The 22,946-nt window shown below is 46.6% G+C and overlaps 1 long non-coding RNA gene across 1 annotated transcript; it reads right to left on the minus strand.

Annotated features, from left to right (window-relative positions):
• Positions 1-598: 598 nt before the first annotated feature.
• Positions 599-21,625, minus strand: LOC140214372 (uncharacterized). Its single transcript, XR_011891314.1, has 3 exons — positions 21,546-21,625; positions 6,328-6,541; positions 599-795 (listed from the first exon to the last, which is right to left on the minus strand). It is a non-coding gene; the product is annotated as an uncharacterized lncRNA (long non-coding RNA).
• Between the last annotated feature and the right edge of the window lie 1,321 nt (positions 21,626-22,946).

The following is a 22,946-nucleotide window of genomic DNA, read 5'->3' on the forward strand; positions in this document are numbered from 1 at the left end:
TGCGTTTCTCTCAAGACAACCTTTCAGGTGTCATGTCGCACGACCTATTCAATAACCTTCCTTTGTTCATCAAGACGGAAGATTTCCTTTAATATCGCGAAAGAAAATCCGGGCAAGCAAATTCGTTAAATGCAATTTTTCATGTAGTATCCCTATTGAAAATTTGCCCGATGCTGGGCATAGTGGAATCCATCATCCATCATCATGGTGGATTATGGTAGTGGGTGGCATGCTGGGTGACGGGTGGCATGGTGGGTGCTGGGCATGGTGGTTGCTGGGCGTGGTGGTTGCTGGGCACGGCGGGTGCTGGGCGGCATGGTGGTTGCTGGGCAGTGGGTGCTGGGTGGCACGGTGGGTGCTGGGCGGCACGGTGGGTGATGGGTGGCACGATGGGCACTGGGTTGGATATCATCGTGGGCGCAGCACGTCAAAGGCAAGTTGTGTGATGAATTGAAGGAGCAACCATTGCTATTCGGAAGCTCATGACGGGCTATCTTTATGTGATGTTGAGTCTTGTGAAGTGTCCCGTCTGTATATACGTGTTGCCAAGATGCAGCTATTTTCATGCCATAACGAATCAATCTGTAAAGCACCATACTACGTAGCATATCATCACACTTTATTGAAAAAGCATCACTGGACTTGTACTGTATTTACTTTTCCACTCGCTTGCCCTGGCGTCCTGCTTGTGTAAAAGAAAGCTCCAAAGGTGCTTTCGCAGGGAAGCAAGGTGGTTCTCCGGATGTGGTGCAGGTGGCATCATTGGATGGTCACTTATGTATTTCTCCAGGCAGTCTAAAAGGAGAGTGCAATAAATATATAAGTAAATTGTTTTTCCAATGATTTCTAGCAATAAGTGAATGAAGGAAATCTGCTCTAATCACTTCAACAAAAGTTTCAGATAACAAAATGCAGCAAATGTTACACACAAACATGCTACCCAGGGCGCAAGCCAGCACAGATTTATTTGCAGTGAGAATGCATATACATGCATCACATTGTTTTGCAGATTTACATGGGAGCTGTACTCAAAGCTTTATGGGGCGGATATTTGGCTTCTGATTTTGCATAATTTGTCTGCTCTTCGACCACCCAAATTCCTGTCAAATTTGGAGAGCCACAATTTGGCTACACTTTCTCTAACGCATGTAGGAGAGCTGCAAGGTGCAAACTGTCTGGTTTGTCCATTCTATCATTTGTTATCTTTACTTGTTGCTCGTGCAGTTGGTGAGGAAGTCGTAACTTTAGCATTTGCCATATAGGCATAAAAGATTTCATGTAAAAGCTGTATAATGGCTGGCTTGCAAGCAAACCAATGTTTTAAAGTGAAGCTTTTTTTGCCTCTTCTCCCAACATTACGGGCGCTGCAGCTGCTAAGGTCTTGTCATGCGTGCCGTTGGATTTCTTGCAACATTACCAGATGGCGCTCACCTCTGCACATCCTGACCGGCGCTCCTGCCCCTGCATTTCACCGTTAGTGTGTATCACACGTGCTGTGCTGGTTTTAATTTCTATGCGAGAAAAATGCAGTTGCTGGGCTGTGATAGTGTAAACATTAGAATCGTCCTTAGTCTGAAGAGAGCGCTTTGAGCTGGAATCTCAACAGTGTGTTGGCCATGTATGTAGAAGGAGCCCATTAACACGCGCCAGCAAGGCGCGCACTCGACGTCGAGGACACCCAGACTTGAAAGAAGCGTCACACAGAACAGGACCGTCTTCGCTACGCAGTGAAATGTAGTGCAGACCGCGAACTTATGTATACATTGTATACATACAATTACAATACGTAATTGAAGTATGCACAGCCTCATAATTCAATTAAAGTTTAATATTTCTGCCATGATGCGGTGTGCCATGTGAGGCAATGACAATGCTCAATTCCCTCTCTGAGATTATGAACAATGACTCGCAACAACGCCTCAAGCAAACACATCTCCCTGTGTGTTCTGTGGACTATGCAGACAAACAGAAGTGGTGCATGCAAGGTAACGCTTAACATCAACTCGCCACTTTCGTATTGGACTAAACGCTGAAAGATTATAAACTTGCCATTAACATCACCGTTAATTATTGTCAATCAAAGCAAACACTGTGTGCTTCGTGTACATCGATTCTCACAGTGCATGGGATCTGCCATTTTTTTTTGTTCTACTTTTCAATCTCCATATTGCTACTTTGCTAAGCTAACCTACATCTTCAATGTAAAAAATGCCTAAAGAAGCACCTTAACGTAATACAATCTTTCATGCTCGTCTGTTTAAAAAAAACACATTTCTGTAGGAAATGAAATCTGCGGCAGAGTGTTGATGTGACTACGAGAGTAACTGGTACTTTGATCCATAAAACAATTGAATCTTGGCAGAAGAATGCCAGTTACAGCCACACTATATAGTCCTTTCTAATCCAGGCTGGCGGAAAGTGCTGGAATTCCGCATGATGCCCAGCACCTTGCTTTTCTTGGCACCGACGAGAGGCATGAAAACTTTAGGATGCTTTGCGTAGAACAAGATCAGCTATGCAGATCAGAGCGTACATGCGACTTATGTATGAGGTGCTTTCTTTGTGTAGCAGTTCTTTCCTCATTCTTATGCTTAAATAAAATGAGATCACTGAAAGTATGCCGAAAGTGCTGATAGGTCATATCTTACAAACTTCAATAATCAGAACATCTAAAATCAAGAAAGCGGCTGACAGATGGGATAGCACACTGTGGTATGAAGGTTATAAATATGGATGAGGTGCCTCAGAAAGGCTGGCCAATGTTTCGATAGGAGCTATCTTTGTCAAAAGCGGCCTGGTCAGCCTTGGCATGTTAGTTTTAAAGGACTAGTAGGGTGTCGTCACGTGCGGTTGTTGTCAGTGGCAGCTGGTTGTAAAGGGAGCGACTTTAAAGAGAATGAGCGCTGTCGTCTGACGTCTGTAAGCATGGTTCCTAAGACGAGGGCACAAGACCGTGAGAATAGGAATGCGGCAAGAAAAGAAACGAAAGAAAAGGAGAAAAAAGAGATGCCAAGAGGCAAAAAAAGAAAGACAAGAAAAAGAAGGGCATGGGAGCGTGTTAAGGAAGTGAGGGGTTAGGGAGCATTCAGGAGTGTCATTGGCAGCATGTTTCTGCCGTTTTAGAAGAACTGGTCAGGCGGTCAGTGTGCGAGTAACAAAAAAGACCCCAAAAGACATCAGTTGAAAGAATGACTTGAGTAGCGTAGCAGCAACGCGTCGGGTAATTTTGAAGTTAAGATGGCGACAAGGTGTCTCGTATGCAATGCATGTGGTAGCTGGCAGGCAGAGGCATGGTGTTTTAGGGATGTCAGCCTCAGTAGCTCAACGTAGGTGTCGTCACAGTGGTATATAGAGCTGGTGATACCCTGTGTGACTGATGCGCAGAAAAAGGTATCCTGGCATCTGGGACTTTGGATTGTGGTGGTGAGGGTGTTAAAAAAATATGCTAGAAAACAGACAAAAGGGGGGAACTGAAAGTGGAATAAGAAATAGGAGGGTTACATGAGCAAAAGCGGGTGGAGGCAGGTGTACATGGGAAAAGGGGTCATACAGTTGATATAAACATTAAAACATGAAAAAATATAATAAATTGAGTAGTAAGCAGGTAAAAATTAGAAACGGTGGAATAGGCGAGGTTAAGAATTAGGTTTAGCTGGTGGCACCATGTGTTTTGTGCCTTGGTTGATGACATGAGGCTTTCCGATTTAAGTTACAGCTTTAAAGTTTTTAAAGATTCTAAGCTGCTATGTGTTAAATTAATTCCCATTAGATGTAGGCATTTAAACTTGTGTATGAGGTATGATTCCATATATTTCCTCTAGCGAGGTGAGCGGAAATTTGTGGTCTATAGAGCCTTGCTTTGTCACATATGACATGTTCATGGAAGTGGCTGGCTACTGCTTTAGGTAAATTGTCTTGTATCTGCGCGGTGACCGTTCAGTCTTTTATGAATTTTTTGTCCTGTCTTACCTATGCATTATTTGCTACAAGCGTCACATTCTAGACAGTAGACTACATTGCTTGATGTGCAGATGAAACTCGAAGTTACCTTGTTTGAGTAATTTGATGCTGTACTTATTACTGTAGTAGTAGATTAAATATGTTCGCATGTAGAGTACCCGGGCGGCCACAGGGACTGGTTCCTAACTTCGTTTTTGTTTTTAGTTTGGCACGTACAAGAATATCCTTAATATTATAGTGTTTAATCTCAAAACTACTCTGGGTAGGGCGTAAAAAATCTTGTTTCTGGTTGCTGGTGAGAATTGGGTAGTATTTATTGAGGATGTTGGTCATGTTTGGGAGTGTGTTTGAGAATTTAGTAGTAAGAGGCGCTGTTCTTGTGATCCTAGGGTGGGGCTTGAGCACCTCGGCTCAGTCAAGTTTGGTTGCATTGGTGCAGGCTTTCTGAAGGGCACTCTTTGGGTGGTTCCCGTTTGATAGGGTTTCTTTAAGGTGATCAAGTCTATCTATGTAGTCTTGGTTTTCAACACACATGTGACGTAGCCATGTGCTTGGCCTTTAAAGATGCCTTCTTTGCAATGTGGCTTGATGGTGGCTTGTATATTCTAGGTACTGTTGTTTGTCAAAAGGTTTCCATACAGCATTGTCATTAGTTTCCCAGTGTCAATGTATATTGTTGTGTCCACAAAGTTTATGCGCTCCATTGAAGATTTTGATGTGAATTTTATTGTTGGGTGAAAAGAATTTAGAAATCCTACATATTTATCTAGGCTGTCTTGACCGTGTCACCATATTATGAATATGTCGTCTATGTATCGTAGGTATGTGTGGGGCCTGTCAGTGCAGCGCAATAGGAAGTCTGTAGAATCCCCATAAATATGTTCGCATAAATGTTTTCCCATGTACATCTGCTTCCGCCCGCTTTTGCTCATGCCACCCTCTTATTTGTTATTCCAGTTTCAGTTCACCCCCATATTTGTCTGTTCTTTATTAAATTTTTTCGAAACACCCTCACCAACACATTCCAAAGTCCCAGGCACCAGGATACCTTCTTCGGTGCCTCAGCCACACAGGGTATCGCCACTTCTGTATACCGCTGTGACGACACCTACGTTGAGCTACTGGGACTAACGTCCATAGAAAGACCATGCCGATGCCTTTCAGCTACCCTATGCACTGCATTCTGGACTCCTTGCTGCCATCTTAACTCCTTTTAAATTATCCGACGCCTTGCTGCTATGCTACTCAAGTCATTCTTTCAACTAATGTCTTTTCGGGTTGTTTTTGTTACTCGAGCACTGACCGCCTCACCGGCTCCATTAAAGCCACAAGAACATGCTGCCAAAGACACCCCTGAATGCTCCCTAACCTCTTGCTTCCCCAACACCCTCATATGCCCTTCTTTTTCTTTTCTTGTTCTTTCTTTCCCTCTTGGTGTCTCTTTTTTTCTCCTTTTCTCCCAACCTTCCCACTCCCACTCTTGTTCCTACATCTTAGGAATCATGCTTACAGACATCAGGTGACCACACTCATTCTCCTTCAAGTCTCTCCCTTTACAACCAGCCACTCCCGACAACTGCATGTGACGTCACTCTACTAACACTTTAAAACTAACATGACAAGGATGACGAGGCAGCCTTTGAGAAGATAGGTCCTCCTAACGGAACGTTGGCCACCCTTTCTGAGGCACTTTATCCCTGTTTATAACTTTTACATCCCAATAATCAGAATAGTGTTTTGAAATTGCATGGCTGTGAACGCTGCAGATTGTAAAGCAGCACATCAGGTGACCACAGTCAACACTTTGGAAGGCAGTGGTTTAAAAAGCTTCTTTTAGACCATACAATTTGCCAAGCTTTGTCGGAACCCAATTTTCTTGAGAAGCATTATTTCAAAAAAGTGAAATGAAAGCTGCAGCGTGAAAAGCTACAATAACGCATGCCAAGTCTACATTAGAAATTTCAAAGACAATGAGGTGCTTAAATGTTCACTTCTGTTAAGACAATGAGCAGCAGGTGAATGCAAGCTATCAAGGTCCTGTCAAAATTAACCGCTCGTGTAGCCACCCGACTTTCTTGATTGTTTTTTAATTCAAACTGATTATGGGGGAAACTTTGTGGGCGGTTTTCGCAAGAAACCCATATCCCGAAATTATCTTGTTCTGCTTTTCATACCCACAGAGACATTTAAATTGTGTGTCGAGACACAGTGCATATACAGCAGAAGAAAAAGATATACATATAGGCACTTGCCTTATTCTTGCTTAGGCATTTCATGTCGCTCTGTATACATCATGCAATGCTAACTCATTCAGATAGCTTGTAGATATGCAGTTATGTTTCTTAAATGAGGTGACTGTTGACTTACTCTTCAAAGCAGCCACTTTCTCCGGTGTTGCCGGAAGCTTCCCAGATGCGCGGCACATTGTCCGGCAGGCCTGTCCAGTCACGCTGCTTTCACCTGCTTGCACTGGTGTCCACAGGTGCCATGCCAGCTCTAATGGGCACTTTCCGCCGGAAGCAGACTTGAATATGTAATGCCACTTGTTGAGTGGCATCACAAATCCCACACCAATCTGTACCTGCAATAGATATGAAGTGTTTTTTTCCTGAGCAGTATTCTTAACACTAAAACACACTTGTATAAAACAATATGATATTGTCACGTGGTGGTGACGTAGAAGAACACAGTAGCAATACTGTGAACGAGAAAACTAAATTTTATTGGGCGAACTTGTGCCCACAAAACAGGCTACACTTATAGCACAACGAAAGCGGCGAACACAGTCGGCGATCGTCGGAAATCTGATCAGCGGGTCAAGCGCGTCGGCTTTTATACAGAATCGTCGAATGTTCCAGACTAATCGTTAGGACCCGCGTGCCTTCCACAAAGTTCTGCAGCATTCGCGTTAGGCGAATAAATCAGATAACACAAGGTTGGGCGACAACAGATTGCGGATAGAAGCACCGATAACTTTCCAGAAAGTTCGGGTACATGCAAGCGCGTCCCGCGCTGTGCGATAAGATTTGTTAGGCGACGAAACGTGGTCGCCCGATAAAGATAACTACACGTGTCAATACCCCCCTCTTAATAAGCATCGTCCCGATGCTCAAATGTACGAGAGCGAAACACAAAAGGACACTTATTAAACACAAGTAACAAAACAACGAAAAGAAATCAAATCCAAAGGGCAGTTACGCGAAGTCCCAAAGTTCAACGCTGGTGGTACGGCTTGAGTCGCACAACGTGGACAATTTCAGGTCGTGAGCGGTGCCGCTGTGACAGCGAAATGCCGTCTGGCACGACCTCATAGTCCAGTGCGCCAATACGTCGGATGATCTTGTACGGTCCGAAATAGCGACGCAAGAGCTTCTCGCTCAGTCCTCGTCGGCGTATAGGGGTCCAAACCCAAACACGGTCACCGGGCTGGTACTCGACAAAGCGTCGTCGGAGGTTGTAGTGTCGGCTGTCGGTCCTCTGCTGGTTCTTGATCCGCAGGCGGGCGAGCTGTCGGGCTTCTTCGGCGCGCTGGAGATAGCTAGCGACGTCAAGATTTTCCTCGTCAGTGACGTGCGGCAGCATGGCGTCGAGCGTCGTCGTCGGGTTCCTGCCGTAGACCAGCTTGAACGGCGTGATCTGTGTTGTTTCTTGTACCGCCGTGTTGTACGCATAGGTTACGTACGGCAGGACCGCGTCCCACGTCTTGTGTTCGACGTCGACGTACATTGCTAGCATGTCGGCGAGGGTCTTGTTCAGGCGCTCCGTGAGACCATTCGTCTGCGGATGGTAGGCAGTTGTCCTCCTGTGGCTTGTCTGGCTGTACTGCAGAATGGCTTGGGTGAGCTCTGCTGTAAAAGCCGTTCCTCTGTCGGTGATGAGGACTTCTGGGGCACCATGTCGCAGCAGGATGTTTTCGACGAAAAATTTCGCCACTTCGGCTGCGCTGCCTTTTGGTAGAGCTTTAGTTTCAGCAAAGCGGGTGAGATAGTCCGTCGCCACGACGATCCACTTATTCCCGGATGTTGACATCGGAAACGGCCCCAACAAATCCATCCCAATCTGCTGGAATGGTCGGCGAGGAGGTTCGATCGGCTGTAGTAATCCTGCTGGCCTTGTCGGTGGTGTCTTGCGTCGTTGACAATCTCGGCATGTCTTGACGTAACGGGCGACGTCGGCGGTCAGACGCGGCCAGTAATACCTTTCCTGTATTCTCGACAGCGTCCGGGAGAATCCGAGGTGCCCAGCGGTTGGATCGTCGTGTAGGGCGTGCAGTATCTCTGGACGCAGCGCTGACGGTACAACAAGAAGGTAGCTGGCGCGGACTGGTGAGAAGTTCTTCTTCACGAGTAGGTTGTTTTGAAGCGTGAACGAAGATAATCCACGCTTAAATGCCCTAGGGACAACGTCGGTGTGCCCTTCCAAATAGTCGACGAGGCCTTTTAGCTCCGGGTCCCCTCGTTGTTGTTCGGCGAAGTCTTCCGCGCTTATTATGCCAAGGAAGGCGTCGTCATCCTCGTCATCTTGCGGCGGTGGGTCAATGGGGGCGCGTGATAGGCAATCGGCATCTGAGTGTTTTCTTCCGGACTTGTATGTTACAGTGATGTCGTATTCTTGTAGTCTGAGGCTCCACCGCGCCAGCCGTCCTGAAGGGTCCTTTAAGTTAGCTAGCCAACACAACGCGTGATGGTCGCTGACCACTTTGAATGGCCTGCCGTAGAGGTAAGGGCGAAATTTCGCCGTAGCCCAAACGATGGCGAGGCATTCCTTTTCGGTTGTAGAATAATTGCCTTCCGCTTTTGACAACGACCGGCTAGCGTAAGCTATCACGTGTTCATGTCCATCTTTTCTCTGGACTAGGACGGCACCGAGGCCTAGGCTACTGGCGTCAGTGTGTATTTCGGTATCGGCGTGCTCGTCGAAGTGCGCAAGTACGGGCGGCGACTGCATGCGTCGTTTGAGTTCTTGAAATGCGTCGGCCTGCGGCGTTTCCCACTTGAACTCGACGTCACATTTAGTTAGCTTTGTCAGCGGCTCAGCGATGCGTGAAAAGTTCTTGACAAAGCGCCTATAGTAGGCACACATGCCAAGGAATCTGCGCACTGCCTTCTTGTCGGTTGGCTGCGGGAACTTTGCGATGGCAGCTGTCTTCTGTGGGTCGGGGCGTACTCCTGATTTGCTGATCACGTGGCCTAGGAACAAAAGTTCATCGTAAGCGAAACGGCACTTTTCCGGCTTCAGAGTGAGCCCTGATGACTTGATGGCTTCTAACACTGTCGCAAGCCGCCTAAGGTGATCGTCGAAATTTCCGGCGAAGACAACGACGTCATCCAGGTAAACAAGGCACGTCTGCCACTTCAGTCCGGCTAACACCGTGTCCATGACGCGCTGAAACGTTGCAGGCGCCGAGCACAGTCCGAATGGCATGACCTTGAACTCGTAGAGGCCGTCTGGCGTGATGAAGGCAGTCTTTTCGCGATCTCTCTCGTCGACTTCTATTTGCCAGTAGCCAGACTTGAGGTCCATCGACGAGAAGTATTTAGCGTTGCAGAGCCGATCCAATGCGTCGTCTATCCGTGGAAGGGGGTACACATCCTTCTTCGTGATCTTGTTCAGTCGACGATAATCGACGCAGAAGCGTAGGGTTCCGTCCTTTTTCTTTACCAGGACTACAGGAGAGGCCCACGGGCTTTTTGACGGCTGGATGATGTCGTCGCGCAGCATTTCGTCGACTTGTTGCCTAATAGCTTCACGTTCTCGCGTCGAAACTCGGTAAGGGCTCTGGCGTAGTGGTCGAGCGCACTCTTCGGTTATTATGCGATGCTTTGCGACTGGTGTTTGTCGAATCCTCGATGACGTCGAAAAGCAGTCTTTGTATCGTCGAAGCAGACTTCTGAGCTGTTGCTGCTTAATCACGGGGAGACTTGGATTTATGTCGAAGTCTGGCTCGGGAACTACGGTCGTCGGGGTAGATGCAACAGAATCCGAGAGGACAAAGGCATCGCTGATTTCCTGAATTTCCTCGATGTATGCAATCGTCGTGCCCTTGTTGATGTGCTTGAACTCCTGGCTGAAGTTTGTCAGCAACACTTTCGTGTGTCCTCCGTGCAGTCGAGCGATCCCTCTTGCGACGCAAATTTCACGGTCTAGCAGTAGACGTTGGTCACCTTCGATGACGCCTTCTACGTCAGCGGGTGTTTCGGTGCCGACCGAAATAACAATGCTGGAGCGAGGCGGGATGCTCACTTGATGTTCGAGCACACTCAAGGCGTGGTGACTACGAGGGCTCTCCGGCGGTATCGCATGATCTTCCGACAGCGTTATTGACTTCGACTTCAGGTCGATGACTGCGCCGTGTTGGTTGAGGAAGTCCATGCCAAGAATGACGTCTCGTGAACACTGTTGGAGGATAACGAAGGTGACAGGGTAAGTCCGGTCGTGAATGGTAATTCTTGCCGTGCACATTCCTGTCGGCGTAATCAGGTGTCCTCCAGCGGTCCGAATTTGAGGGCCTTCCCATGCAGTCTTAACCTTCTTCAACTGGACGGCGATGTGTCCACTCATGACTGAGTAATCGGCGCCTGTGTCGACTAAGGCGGTGACTGCGTGGCCGTCTAGAAGCACGTCGAGGTCGGTGGTTCTTTGTCTTGCGTTGCAGTTGGGTCTTGGCGTCGGATCACGGCTGCGTCGTGTTGAACTGAAGCTGTTACGTCGCGTCGTGAAGTCGTCTTTCGTCGGTGTAGTCTTGGCTTCCTGACTTCCTCGGGACGGCGGTGTGTCGTTATTATGTCGTCGAGATGGTTTCTTCGGCGTCTTCGTCGGCGGCGGAGGATCTTCGTCAGTTCGACGAACAGCAACCGCACCTCCATCGGTTGCTGCTTTTAGTTTTCCGGATATGGGCTCGCTGACCGGCCCCGGGCTGGGCCAGTGTATGGTCGACGCTGCGGCGACAGGTAGCGGCCTGGTGACGGTGAACGGGAAGCTCGTCGAGGGCTCCACTGAGTGGCGGCGAGGTAGTCGGCGATATCGCGAGGTCGTTCGCCAATCTGTGGCCGCGGCGCGTTAACGGCGAAACCTCGCAGTCCCATCTCCCGGTATGGGCATCGGCGGTAGATGTGCCCCGCTTCTCCGCAGTGGTAGCAGAGCGGGCGGTGGTCAGGAGCGCGCCAAATGTCCGTCTTCCTCGCGTAGGTCCGCTGGGCGACGGGTGGTCGTGCTGGCGCTGGCGGCGGCGGACGACGGAACTGCGGCGTGACAGGGCCCTGGCGCGGTCGCGGAGGGGGACCTTGACGGCGTGCGACGGCGGCGTAGGTCATCGCTTGCGGCTCAGGCTGGGGCGATACAGGGGCTACTCCAAGTTGTTGTTGGAGCTCTTCACGCACGGCGTCGGCAATCGAAGCCACTTGAGGCTGTGATGGTGGGAACAGCTTTTGTAGCTCCTCCCGCACGACCGCTCGGATAGCCTCGCGCAGGTCGTCGGTGGCCAGTGATTGAACTCCGGCGTAGTTCGTCGAGTTTGTGCGGCGGTCGAATTGCCGGTTTCGGATCTCGAGTGTCTTCTCGATGCTGGTGGCCTCGCGAAGAAACTCGTCCACGGTCTTCGGTGGGCTTCGTACCATTCCGGCAAAAAGTTCCTCCTTCACACCACGCATCAGCAGGCGGACTTTCTTCTCCTCGGGCATTTCAGGGTCGGCGTGGCGGAAGAGACGGCTCATTTCTTCCGTGTAGATCGCGGTCGTCTCATTAGGTAGCTGCACCCGGGTTTCTAATAGCGCTTGGGCTCGTTCTCGGCGTACGACGCTTGCGAACGTCTGCAGGAAGCCGCTTCGGAAAAGTTCCCAGGTCGTTAAGGTGGCTTCTCGGTTCTCGAACCACGTCCTGGCCGCGTCTTCCAAAGCGAAGAAGACATATCGCAGTTTGTCGTCGCTGTTCCAGTTGTTAAAGGTAGCGACTCTCTCGTACGTCTCGAGCCAGCTTTCCGGGTCCTCGAAAGTTGAACCGCGGAACGTCGGAGGCTCCCTGGGCTGCTGCAGCACGACGGGTGACGCTGGGGCTGCCATTGGGGTGGACGTGGTGGCCATCTTCCTAGTCGTCTCAGGCAAAAGTCCGTGCTCCGGGGGCAGTCCTTGCAGCCTGCGGCTACCTCGCTGGTTCTTGGCGACGTTGGTGTCTTCCGAGTGAGGGCTTGGGTCACGGCTTTGTGGGGGCGTCCGGTACATGAACGCAAAGCACCTCCACCAGATGTCACGTGGTGGTGACGTAGAAGAACACAGTAGCAATACTGTGAACGAGAAAACTAAATTTTATTGGGCGAACTTGTGCCCACAAAACAGGCTACACTTATAGCACAACGAAAGCGGCGAACACAGTCGGCGATCGTCGGAAATCTGATCAGCGGGTCAAGCGCGTCGGCTTTTATACAGAATCGTCGAATGTTCCAGACTAATCGTTAGGACCCGCGTGCCTTCCACAAAGTTCTGCAGCATTCGCGTTAGGCGAATAAATCAGATAACACAAGGTTGGGCGACAACAGATTGCGGATAGAAGCACCGATAACTTTCCAGAAAGTTCGGGTACATGCAAGCGCGTCCCGCGCTGTGCGATAAGATTTGTTAGGCGACGAAACGTGGTCGCCCGATAAAGATAACTACACGTGTCAATATAGGTTAATTAGGTCCGTCAATTTCTGATGCAACTCTATAATTTCCAATTTCTGCCCCTCGAACAAGTTTTAAAAAAAAATGGGGTTAAACCCAACCTCACCAAGAAATTCATTTTTGAGTAAAGGAATAAACTAATAAAATTTTCCCATTTTAAGGGCAGCAAGCACTCATATTTCGTACAGTCTAACCTTGCAATAATAAAATTAACAGAGAAAGCGAAACAATTGATTCAAATAGGCGCACCACCATGCAGAGAACAGTGCAAGAACAAGTGACGTCAAGGCCTCCAAAATTGCAGTGTCACACGGAGAACAGTGCAGCACATGTTACCTAGAGACCTACGCGCGCCAGTCTCCAAAGCTTTGGCCACCACCATCACACACTACATGGCCTTGTTCTAAAGAACACTGGAGACATGCCTTGAAAGTATGATTGCTCTTGCATGGCTGAAAACAAGTGAATTCCCTTGTGGGCTCTGAAAACCACTCGCACCACTCACTCATCTCAGCAGTTATATTTTCGTCATGACTAAACTGCAGCGACAAATGCGCCAAGTCCCGTCACAACTTCAAACTTCAGAACTCAGTGTGCACGCTCCTTTTACTGCGACCAGGTTTGCAATGTTTGTTGTAACAGTACAGCGCTAGTACAGCGGCAGTGGAATTCTCTTTAGGGACAATTGCACCTTCTACATCTTTTTGTAGGTTTTTGCGCAATATGTGCGTTGCTGTTTTTTGTCATTAAGCCCTTCAGTTGATGCCTAGAGCCCGTTCAGACTGTGTCTCTTTGTGTGTGTGTGTGCCCTTGCACTTTTCATGATGTCCAAGTTCAGCTACCACCAACTAGAACTAACTTTTGCATTAATCAGAAGTACATATTAGCACGCTTTATAAAAAGCCAAAGGATTAGCACTATGCTGACCGGAAATTAGAAATGGTAAGAATATTCTGGCTGAAAACAACCCCCCATTTCATGTTTATCAACACTGACGGGCAAGTAATTAAGGAAGTTGGTGTACGTTAATGTTTACCTTTTGAGTGATACAAGGGACAGAAAGAAGACAACAGGACACAAAAGCTACCAATTCAACATTAATTTTGATGCAAAAATTAAAGATAATATTTATACTGCGTGTGCTCTTGCACTGCACAAGCAATCTTTTAAGACAAAGGGCACAAGTTGCAATACAAATGTACAAAATCATGATAAACAGTACTTGCACAAAAATATAACAAATAAGCACGGAGTGATCACTATTCCGTGTCATTTAGATAGTATTCCTCTTTGTAATGCAATCATAATGAGCACTTGCTGACAGGTGTCCCTCTTTTTTAAATGGTATGCCTCAGTGATGTTGATCAATCGGTTGCCTTAAGTAAACAAAAGAGATGAACAATCTAAATCTGGCGTGCATCACCAGTTGTGTCAATGCATTGTCAAGTGGGACGAGCATGCTTGTCCCTTGAGTGAATAATGGTGCTCTCCTGGGCACATGGTTATACACCGGCCAGTCTGCCCCATATACAAGACCGTCCATTCTTAGTCCATTCCGGACAGGCCGCCATTGGAATATGAACCTGGCAACGTTTAACGCTAGAACGTTATCTAGTGAGGCGAGTCTAGCAGTGCTATTGGAGGAATTAGAGGGCAGTAAATGGGATATAATAGGGCTCAGTGAAGTTAGGAGGCCAAAAGAAGCATATACAGTGCTAAAAAGCGGGCACGTCCTGTGCTACCGCGGCCTAGAGGAAAGAAGAGAACTAGGAGTCGGATTCCTGATTAATAAGAATATAGCTGGCAACATACAGGAATTCTATAGCATTAACGAGAGGGTGGCAGGTCTTGTTGTTAAACTTAATAAGAGGTACAAAATGAAGATTGTACAGGTCTACGCCCCTACATCCAGTCATGATGACCAGGAAGTCGAATGCTTCTATGAAGACGTGGAATCGGCGATGGGTAGAGTGAAAACCAAATACACTATACTAATGGGCGACTTTAATGCCAAGGTAGGCAAGAAGCAGGCTGGAGACAAGGCAGTGGGGGAATATGGCATAGGCACTAGGAATAGCAGGGGGGAGTTATTAGTCGAGTTTGCGGAACAGAATAATATGAGGATAATGAATACTTTCTTTCGCAAGCGAGATAGCCGAAAGTGGACGTGGAGGAGCCCGAACGGCGAGACTAGAAATGAAATAGACTTCATACTCTGCGCTAACCCTGGCATCATACAAGATGTGGACGTGCTCGGCACGGTGCGCTGCAGTGACCACAGGATGGTAAGAACTCGAATTAGCCTAGACCTGAGGAGGGAACGGAAGAAACTGGTACATAAGAAGCCGATCAATGAGTTAGCGGTAAGAGGGAAAATAGAGGAATTCCAGATCAAGCTACAGAACAGGTATTCGGCTTTAACTCAGGAAGAGGACCTTAGTGTTGAAGCAATGAACGACAATCTTGTGGGCATCATTAGGAAGTGTGCAATGGAAGTCGGTGGTAACTCGATTAGGCAGGATACCAGTAAACTATCGCAGGCGACGAAAGATCTGATCAAGAAACGCCAATGTATGAAAGCCTCTAACCCTACAGCTAGAATAGAACTGGCAGAACTTTCGAAGTTAATCAACAAGCGTAAAACAGCTGACATAAGGAAGTATAATATGGATAGAATTGAACATGCTCTCAGGAACGGCGGAAGCCTAAAAACAGTGAAGAAGAAACTAGGAATTGGCAAGAATCAGATGTATGCGTTAAGAGACAAAGCCGGCAATATCATTACTAATATGGATGAGATAGTTCAAGTGGCTGAGGAGTTCTATAGAGATTTATACAGTACCAGTGGCACCCACGACGATAATGGAAGAGAAAATAGTCTAGAGGAATTCGAAGTCCCAAAGGTAACGCCGGAAGAAGTAAAGAAAGCCTTGGGAGAAATGCAAAGGGGGAAGGCAGCTGGGGAGGATCAGGTAACAGCAGATTTGTGGAAGGATGGCGGGCAGATTGTTCTAGAGAAACTGGCCACCCTGTATACGCAATGCCTCATGACGTCGAGCGTACCGGAATCTTGGAAGAACGCTAACATAATCCTAATCCATAAGAAAGGGGACGCCAAAGACTTGAAAAATTATAGACCGATCAGCTTACTGTCCGTTGCCTACAAAATATTTACTAAGGTAATCGCAAATAGAATCAGGAACACCTTAGACTTCTGTCAAGCAAAGGACCAGGCAGGATTCCGTAAAGGCTACTCAACAATAGATCATATTCACACTATCAATCAGGTGATAGAGAAATGTGCGGAATATAACCAACCCTTATATATAGCTTTCATTGATTATGAGAAAGCGTTTGATTCTGTCGAAACCTCAGCAGTCATGGAGGCATTAAGGAATCAGGGTGTAGACGAGCCGTATGTAAAAATACTGAAAAATATCTATAGCGGCTCCACAGCCACCGTAGTCCTCCATAAAGAAAGCAACAAAATCCCAATAAAGAAAGGCGTCAGGCAGGGAGATACGATCTCTCCAATGCTATTCACAGCGTGTTTACAGGAGGTATTCAGAGACCTGGATTGGGAAGAATTGGGGATAAAAATTAATGGAGAATACCTTAGTAACTTGCGATTCGCTGATGATATTGCCTTGCTTAGTAACTCAGGGGACCAATTGCAATGCATGCTCACTGACCTGGAGAGGCAAAGCAGAAGAGTGGGTCTAAAAATTAATCTGCAGAAAACTAAAGTAATGTTTAACAGTCTCGGAAGAGAACAGCAATTTACAATAGGCAGCGAGGCACTGGAAGTCGTAAGGGAATACATCTACTTAGGACAGGTAGTGACGGCGGATCCGGATCATGAGACGGAAATAATCAGAAGAATAAGAATGGGCTGGGGTGCGTTTGGCAGGCATTCTCAGATCATGAACAGCAGGTTGCCATTATCCCTCAAGAGAAAAGTGTATAATAGCTGTGTCTTACCAGTACTCACCTACGGGGCAGAAACCTGGAGGCTTACGAAAAGGGTTCTACTCAAATTGAGGACGACGCAACGAGCTATGGAAAGAAGAATGATAGGTGTAACGTTAAGGGATAAGAAAAGAGCAGATTGGGTGAGGGAACAAACGCGAGTTAATGACATCTTAGTTGAAATCAAGAAAAAGAAATGGGCATGGGCAGGACATGTAATGAGGAGGGAAGATAACCGATGGTCATTAAGGGTTACGGACTGGATCCCAAGGGAAGGGAAGCGTAGCAGGGGACGGCAGAAAGTTAGGTGGGCGGATGAGATTAAGAAGTTTGCAGGGACGGCATGACCGCAATTAGTACATGACCGGGGTTGTTGGAGAAGTATGGGAGAGGCCTTCGCCCTGCAGTGGGCGTAACCAGGCTGATGATGATGATGATGATTCTTAGTACGAAGATGGTGCAGAGTGGCCGAACTCTGCGGGTTGCCAGCGCGCATGGCATGGCTGTGTTACGGAGCTAAGCGGCGCAGGCGCACAGGGGCTTAGAGGTGGGACTTCATGTCGTGTGTCATCCGCTAAAGCATGGCATGCTCCCGCACTTAGCAGATGACACGAAGCTCCACATCCCCCCTGCGCCATGCACGCTGGCACTTCGCGGGGCGTGGTCACGCTGAGTCGTGTTCGTGCCAAGAGTTGACGACCCTGTACATTTGACCAAACATACACATGAACAGAGGCATAGACTACACTACTAATGACGGACACAAGACATATTTAGTGGTAATTTATACAAATCTCCTTTGCCTGGACGTCATTCTCAATGCGCTTGTGAAATGCTATGCACACATATTTCGAGCGAAAAAATAAAGTAGGCAGGTATGCAGCACAGTCCACAAGTGAACTGAGAAAAGCGAGCAGGCAAGCGAGGTACTCTTGGTTAAACATACCACGAAATATGTCTAGTGCGTGTTAGGGGGAGTGTACTGCATTCCAATGTTAGGAAGCTGACAGGCCAGGAACTAAATATGTACCAAAGAAATCACCACATTTTACTGAGAAGACCGGCATGCTCGTATGACTTGGCCGTGCATTGCCGCGATAGGGCTTTAGGCCAGATTAAATTAGTTTATCTGTTTCCACCCACGGTGAAAAATTGACAAGAGAAATCAGAGGCATACCACAAGACGTGTGAGCAAGCCCCCATTATGAATGCATGAAAAAAGGCGCCCTTTCTAGATGACAAGGGATAGAAATTAGTCTGACTATTCACCTTTTTTTACGCAAATACTGTTTATTATGATTTTTTGCCTTTGTATTACAACTCACATTTTCCTTCTGAAGGAACTTGTGCACAATATAAGCACACATTCAGTGTTTTTATTCCTTCTATCAAAATATTCAGTCATCACTGGTCATGTTGTATGGTCTCCCTTCCTTCACTGTGTAAATTTTGTCCTCAAGAGTTATGTGAGCTGACTGGCAAACTCAAAACGACACTACAAATTTTACCTAGAGGATACGACTGGTTCTCAGAAAATGCACAAATACGGAAACAGGTGTCTGTGGGCACACTGTAGCAATAATGAGTGCAAGCTACCTTTGACATTGCTGCAATACATCAGTTGTCACATGGCTACAACCCTTAAGAAACAACAGAAATGTAAGTGCACATCAAAAACAAGCAGGTTCATCAACCACAAATTTGAATTCAGCAGCCACAACATAGGCAGTTTCATGTAGCTAAAGCATTAGCTAATATGTGGAAAATACATGCACAAGCACCCTTAGCTTGAGATACCTGCATACCAACATAAAACCATGAGTTGCAGTGCATATGATGCTTGTTCTTGACACTAGTATTTTGTGAAAAATACTTTTTGGATTACGTACAATGCTTCCAATTGATTTGCCCAGTAATCAAAGGCTTTTGACAGCATTCCACTTTGTACTTGCGAGTTGAAAATATTCTCACCTGAACAGCAACAAGCAGAATAAATAGAAAACTGCCCACTGTGCTAACCAAATATGTGGAGAGACCCAAAGTAATAGAATTATTTCTGGACAGCTGTAGACTTAGAGCTTGTTGGCTGATAATCACTATTAAAATTACACCACTGCCAAGCAGATGTTCTGTGTGGTGCTGTTGAAATCAAGTTCACTTGATGAGCAACATAGCAATAACCAGCAAATGCTTTAGCAATAGCGAGCAGGCAATCTTGCATGTGCAAAACTGCATGCTTATTTAATGAGAGTGCATCAATAGACTGAACTATGTACCAACTATGTGGTCTATGCAGTATAGACAAAGTCGAAAACGATGCAACTGGGCACAGACTCTGCCACAATGCCTACTTGCATGAATGGGTATAGCTTAAGAAGAGTATAAAAAAATGTAGAGAAAGAAAGCAAGCTTACTAGAAAACTCCTCACTGCTGTAGTACTTACAGCACAGTGAATACTGGCCTTCATGTACCATTTAAAGAAATTCAAGCTCGTGTCCATTGTTCTGGGAACTTGAGAAATAATTGGGAAATTAATGCAGAAGGCTGGGCTAGTTGGCATTGACACAGCTCCTGTGACATAGCTACTAGCACAAACAAGGCGAATGGAATAAAGGTCGGACTAGTCAAAGCAGTAGACTTCAACTGACAAGCTTTATTCAGAAGAAACATGCAAACAGGCCACCGCATGCTCAGTTAAGGTGGAGACAGATGCATAAACGAATGTGCCACATAGGGGATAACCAAATGCACATAGAAGCTGATAAGCATCCACAAGAAGCGATTACAAAGCATTCACCAGATTTTTCTGAAGACACAACACTTATTTATCAGCTAGTACCAGTGATGGAGTGCTTATGCATTCATCAGCAGCTTTCGAAATGCAAAACACCTCAAACATTTCCCTATATAACTGCCTGGCAAACTGACTGAGCACTTGTGTGTTATGAAAACATGGGGAGCATTTATGGGTACTTCAACAGTGATCAGCCAAGTAGCCAGTGCCTGTGAGAGCATTTACAGCGTTCCGGTACTCCCCAAGCCACTCATTCAGGCACCTGTTCGTTCAATATACCACTTTCCACAGGGAAGCGCAATGTAGTATACCACCACTACATTTCAGTTAACAAAGCAGGTGACATGCTCCTTAGTGCATGTACCTTGACGCTCGGCAATGTTTACCAACTTGCATATTCTTGTGAGCGTTAGCGGTGCTGAAAAAATGCCTACACCAAACTTGTTCGCCACCTTTCTTCTAGGCGGTGGGACACCCTGTGTATGTATGGCAGAGCTGCACGGCTACCACTGGGATATGCATTACTGCACGTCCAGTGGGCAATGTGGTAGTGCCAATGACTTTCTTGTTGTGCTGGCTTTGCTGTTAAAAACATTGTGGGTGTTTTCGAACAGTGTTCAGTAGGACTCAAGTTCACACATGAGTTGCCAGAAGATGATCACCTGCAATCATTCGATATTCGTATAATTTTAAATCATACTTTCCCTTATTATATATACTCTTTTAGGAAAAAGAAGCCCTTGCTCGACCACCGTTTGGCATACTCCATGTTAAAAGATGCATAGCTCCTAGCTGCTCGAGAGCTGTTCTGGTTAAATCTTGTGCACCAGGTTTCCTCAGCGCTCAGCAACAAGCGAGCCATTTATGTAGGGCCGGGTATCTCGATAACACCTTGGTGTCAATTACTGGGAGCCTCATTAAAGAGGTAAAAACAGATCTGGCAGCTGCTCGGTGCAATAACGCACATCCCAGTGGGCGCTCTGTGGCTGTGCCATCTGTACATGGGGTGTCCCACTACCTAAACAATGTGGCAAGCCAGTGCAGTGTAGGTGTTTTCTTCAGCGCCACTAGAGCTCGCAAGAATGTGCAGGTTGGTAAGCAACGCCGGGAATCAGGGTACATGCACAAAGGAGCATGTCACCCACTTTTTTAACTGCAATGTGGGGGTGGTATACAAAATTTCACTTCCCTGTAGAAAGTGCTGTATTGGACAAAAGGGCAGGTTCTTGACTGAGAGGCTTAGGGAGCACCGGAACGCTGCAAACGCTCTAGCAGGCACTGCCCATTTGGCTGACCACTGCCGAAGATGTGCTCGTAAATGCTACCTGTGTTTTCAAAACAAGCAAGTGCTCAGACGGTTTGGCAGGCAGTTAGATAAGGAAATATTTGGTGTTTGGCATTTCAAAGGCTGCTGATGAATGTGTAAGCACTCCTTCACTGGAACTCACTGATAAAGGAGTGTTTGTTGTACCTTGAGAAGACCCTGCTGAATGCTTTGTAATGGCTTGTTGTGGCAGTATTGGCTTCGTTGCGCAGTTGGTTTCCTCCCATGTGGCACATTTATTTATGCATCTGTCTGCAGATATTTTTGAGCATAAGGTGGGGCCTCATTGTGTGTTTTCTAAATAAAGCTTGTAAGTTGAAGTCTGCACTGTCATGTCCAACTTTTTTCAATTAGTCTTGTTCGTGCAAGTAACCATCACAATAATTGTAATACCAATGTTAAACAATGGTAAGCATGCTGCATGCTTAGACCTGTGACATATTTGGCCCATTACACTTTTAATCCTTACGTGTGCAGAAACTGCACAAGTGTGTAGCCTAAACAAAAGAAAGTGGATATAAAAGGTATAACACAGGAAAGTTTCAAATCAATAAAACAAAATAACAAGAGGTAGATATAATGTGTACTAAGAAAAATAAAATGTAACGCGCAGCCAAGTGATTGATGCAAGAAAAAATAAACCTCAAGACATGTTAGGTCTAGTTTTAAAGTGAACAAGGTAATGTGTACATAATGTCTACAAACACAAATAAGCAGCAAGTTGAATAAAGTTGAGCAGATATTTAGCTTCTCTAGTAAGCACTTCTGAATAATATGTCCATAAACTTATTGACGAATGATACCGAGATCCTACTTTTGCAAACACATACACTTCAGTCATACCTGACCAGACCATCCGATTACACACAGCGCTGCTGCAGCCATAGCTCCTCCCTGACGTGGACACTGTTGTTGGTCACGGCCTTGCCACTGCAAGATAGGTTCTGTGTTAACTTATAGCAGTGGCACATTAAAGAAGTCATCGTGAACACATGCAAGGAGCACAGAAAAAGTCACAAAAACAATGTTTGCACCACTGCAGGGTGGGAACAGAGCACAATGTCAAAGTTACTGATGAATATTGTGATAATAGGGACCTCTTCATGACAATAAAATTTTTAAGACCTACAGCTACAGTACATTACAAACAAATGTTTGTTTACGTAACAATTCATTTTTTTCTATCAGTTAAGCAACTTTCCCTTGTCATCTCTAGTTATGTCAAAGTTATGTCAAAACACCTTGTCTCAAAACGTAAGCTGTAGTAGTAGCAAGCCGTAATTGCTTAAATTTTTTTGCCCGAAGCCTATGAGGGAGATCTTGTGCGCGACGGCGACGCGCGACGGCTTTGAGCGAGAAAACGGGCCGTCGCGCGAACATATCGCTCGTTCTTGTCGCCTGGTTCTGGAAATCTAGAATTCGTCACTCGTCGCCCAGAAGTGCTATGAGCGAACAGACAATAGCGCGAAGCCGGAACTGGATGTACATCAGTCGAGTACTAGCGCTTGTGGCACGGAACAAGCAAACGACTATTTTGATACGTGCAAGGTTAAGAACCTACTGCAAGACTTTAAAGAAATGTTTTACGCTGCTCCTTTGAGTAAAACACAGCAACCTAAATTAATAAAGCACACTTTTGGCGCGTATTTGTTGCCCTCATACCGGCAACACCGGGGAGTCGGCTCTCAATGTCGTCGCTCGCATAGGGTACGACTTGTACGGAACGAGCTAGCGCGACAGTCATCTACATCGCGTCTCTGTCGCGCGCAAGACTGCTCGCATGGGGTACGACTTGTAGGGAACGAGCGAGCGCGACAGCCATCTACATCGCGTCGCTGTCGCGCGCAAGATCACTTGCATGGTGTTTATACTTTTTCCCAATAACTGCTCACAAACCGACAATCGCGTAAACAGACATTATTTACAACCTCGAAGCATAAGTAAGAGAGGAAACGTCATTGCAGTAAGAATAGGTAAAGAGGCAGATGAGTCTTTATTATCCAACGTCAGCAGAAAAGTGGCAGCTCGCGCAAATGAGGACTGTTGCCGAACCTAATCCCTCTCACCGGAAGGAAGCGCTCACCAAGATTTTCAATTTAGCATTAAGCCAATAAACTTGCGCAAGCAAATTATGTCAACCAACGCTCAGCAAGCATCGGCACAGTCAATGTCGTCGTGAGAGTTCGATTTCTTATACGCTCGCAAGGCACTCTATGCACACACGAGAAGCAAGCACAGCATGCG

The sequence above is a fragment of the Dermacentor andersoni genome, unplaced genomic scaffold (assembly GCF_023375885.2).
Source record: "Dermacentor andersoni unplaced genomic scaffold, qqDerAnde1_hic_scaffold ctg00000039.1, whole genome shotgun sequence".
NCBI classification, from domain to species: Eukaryota; Metazoa; Arthropoda; class Arachnida; order Ixodida; family Ixodidae; genus Dermacentor; species Dermacentor andersoni.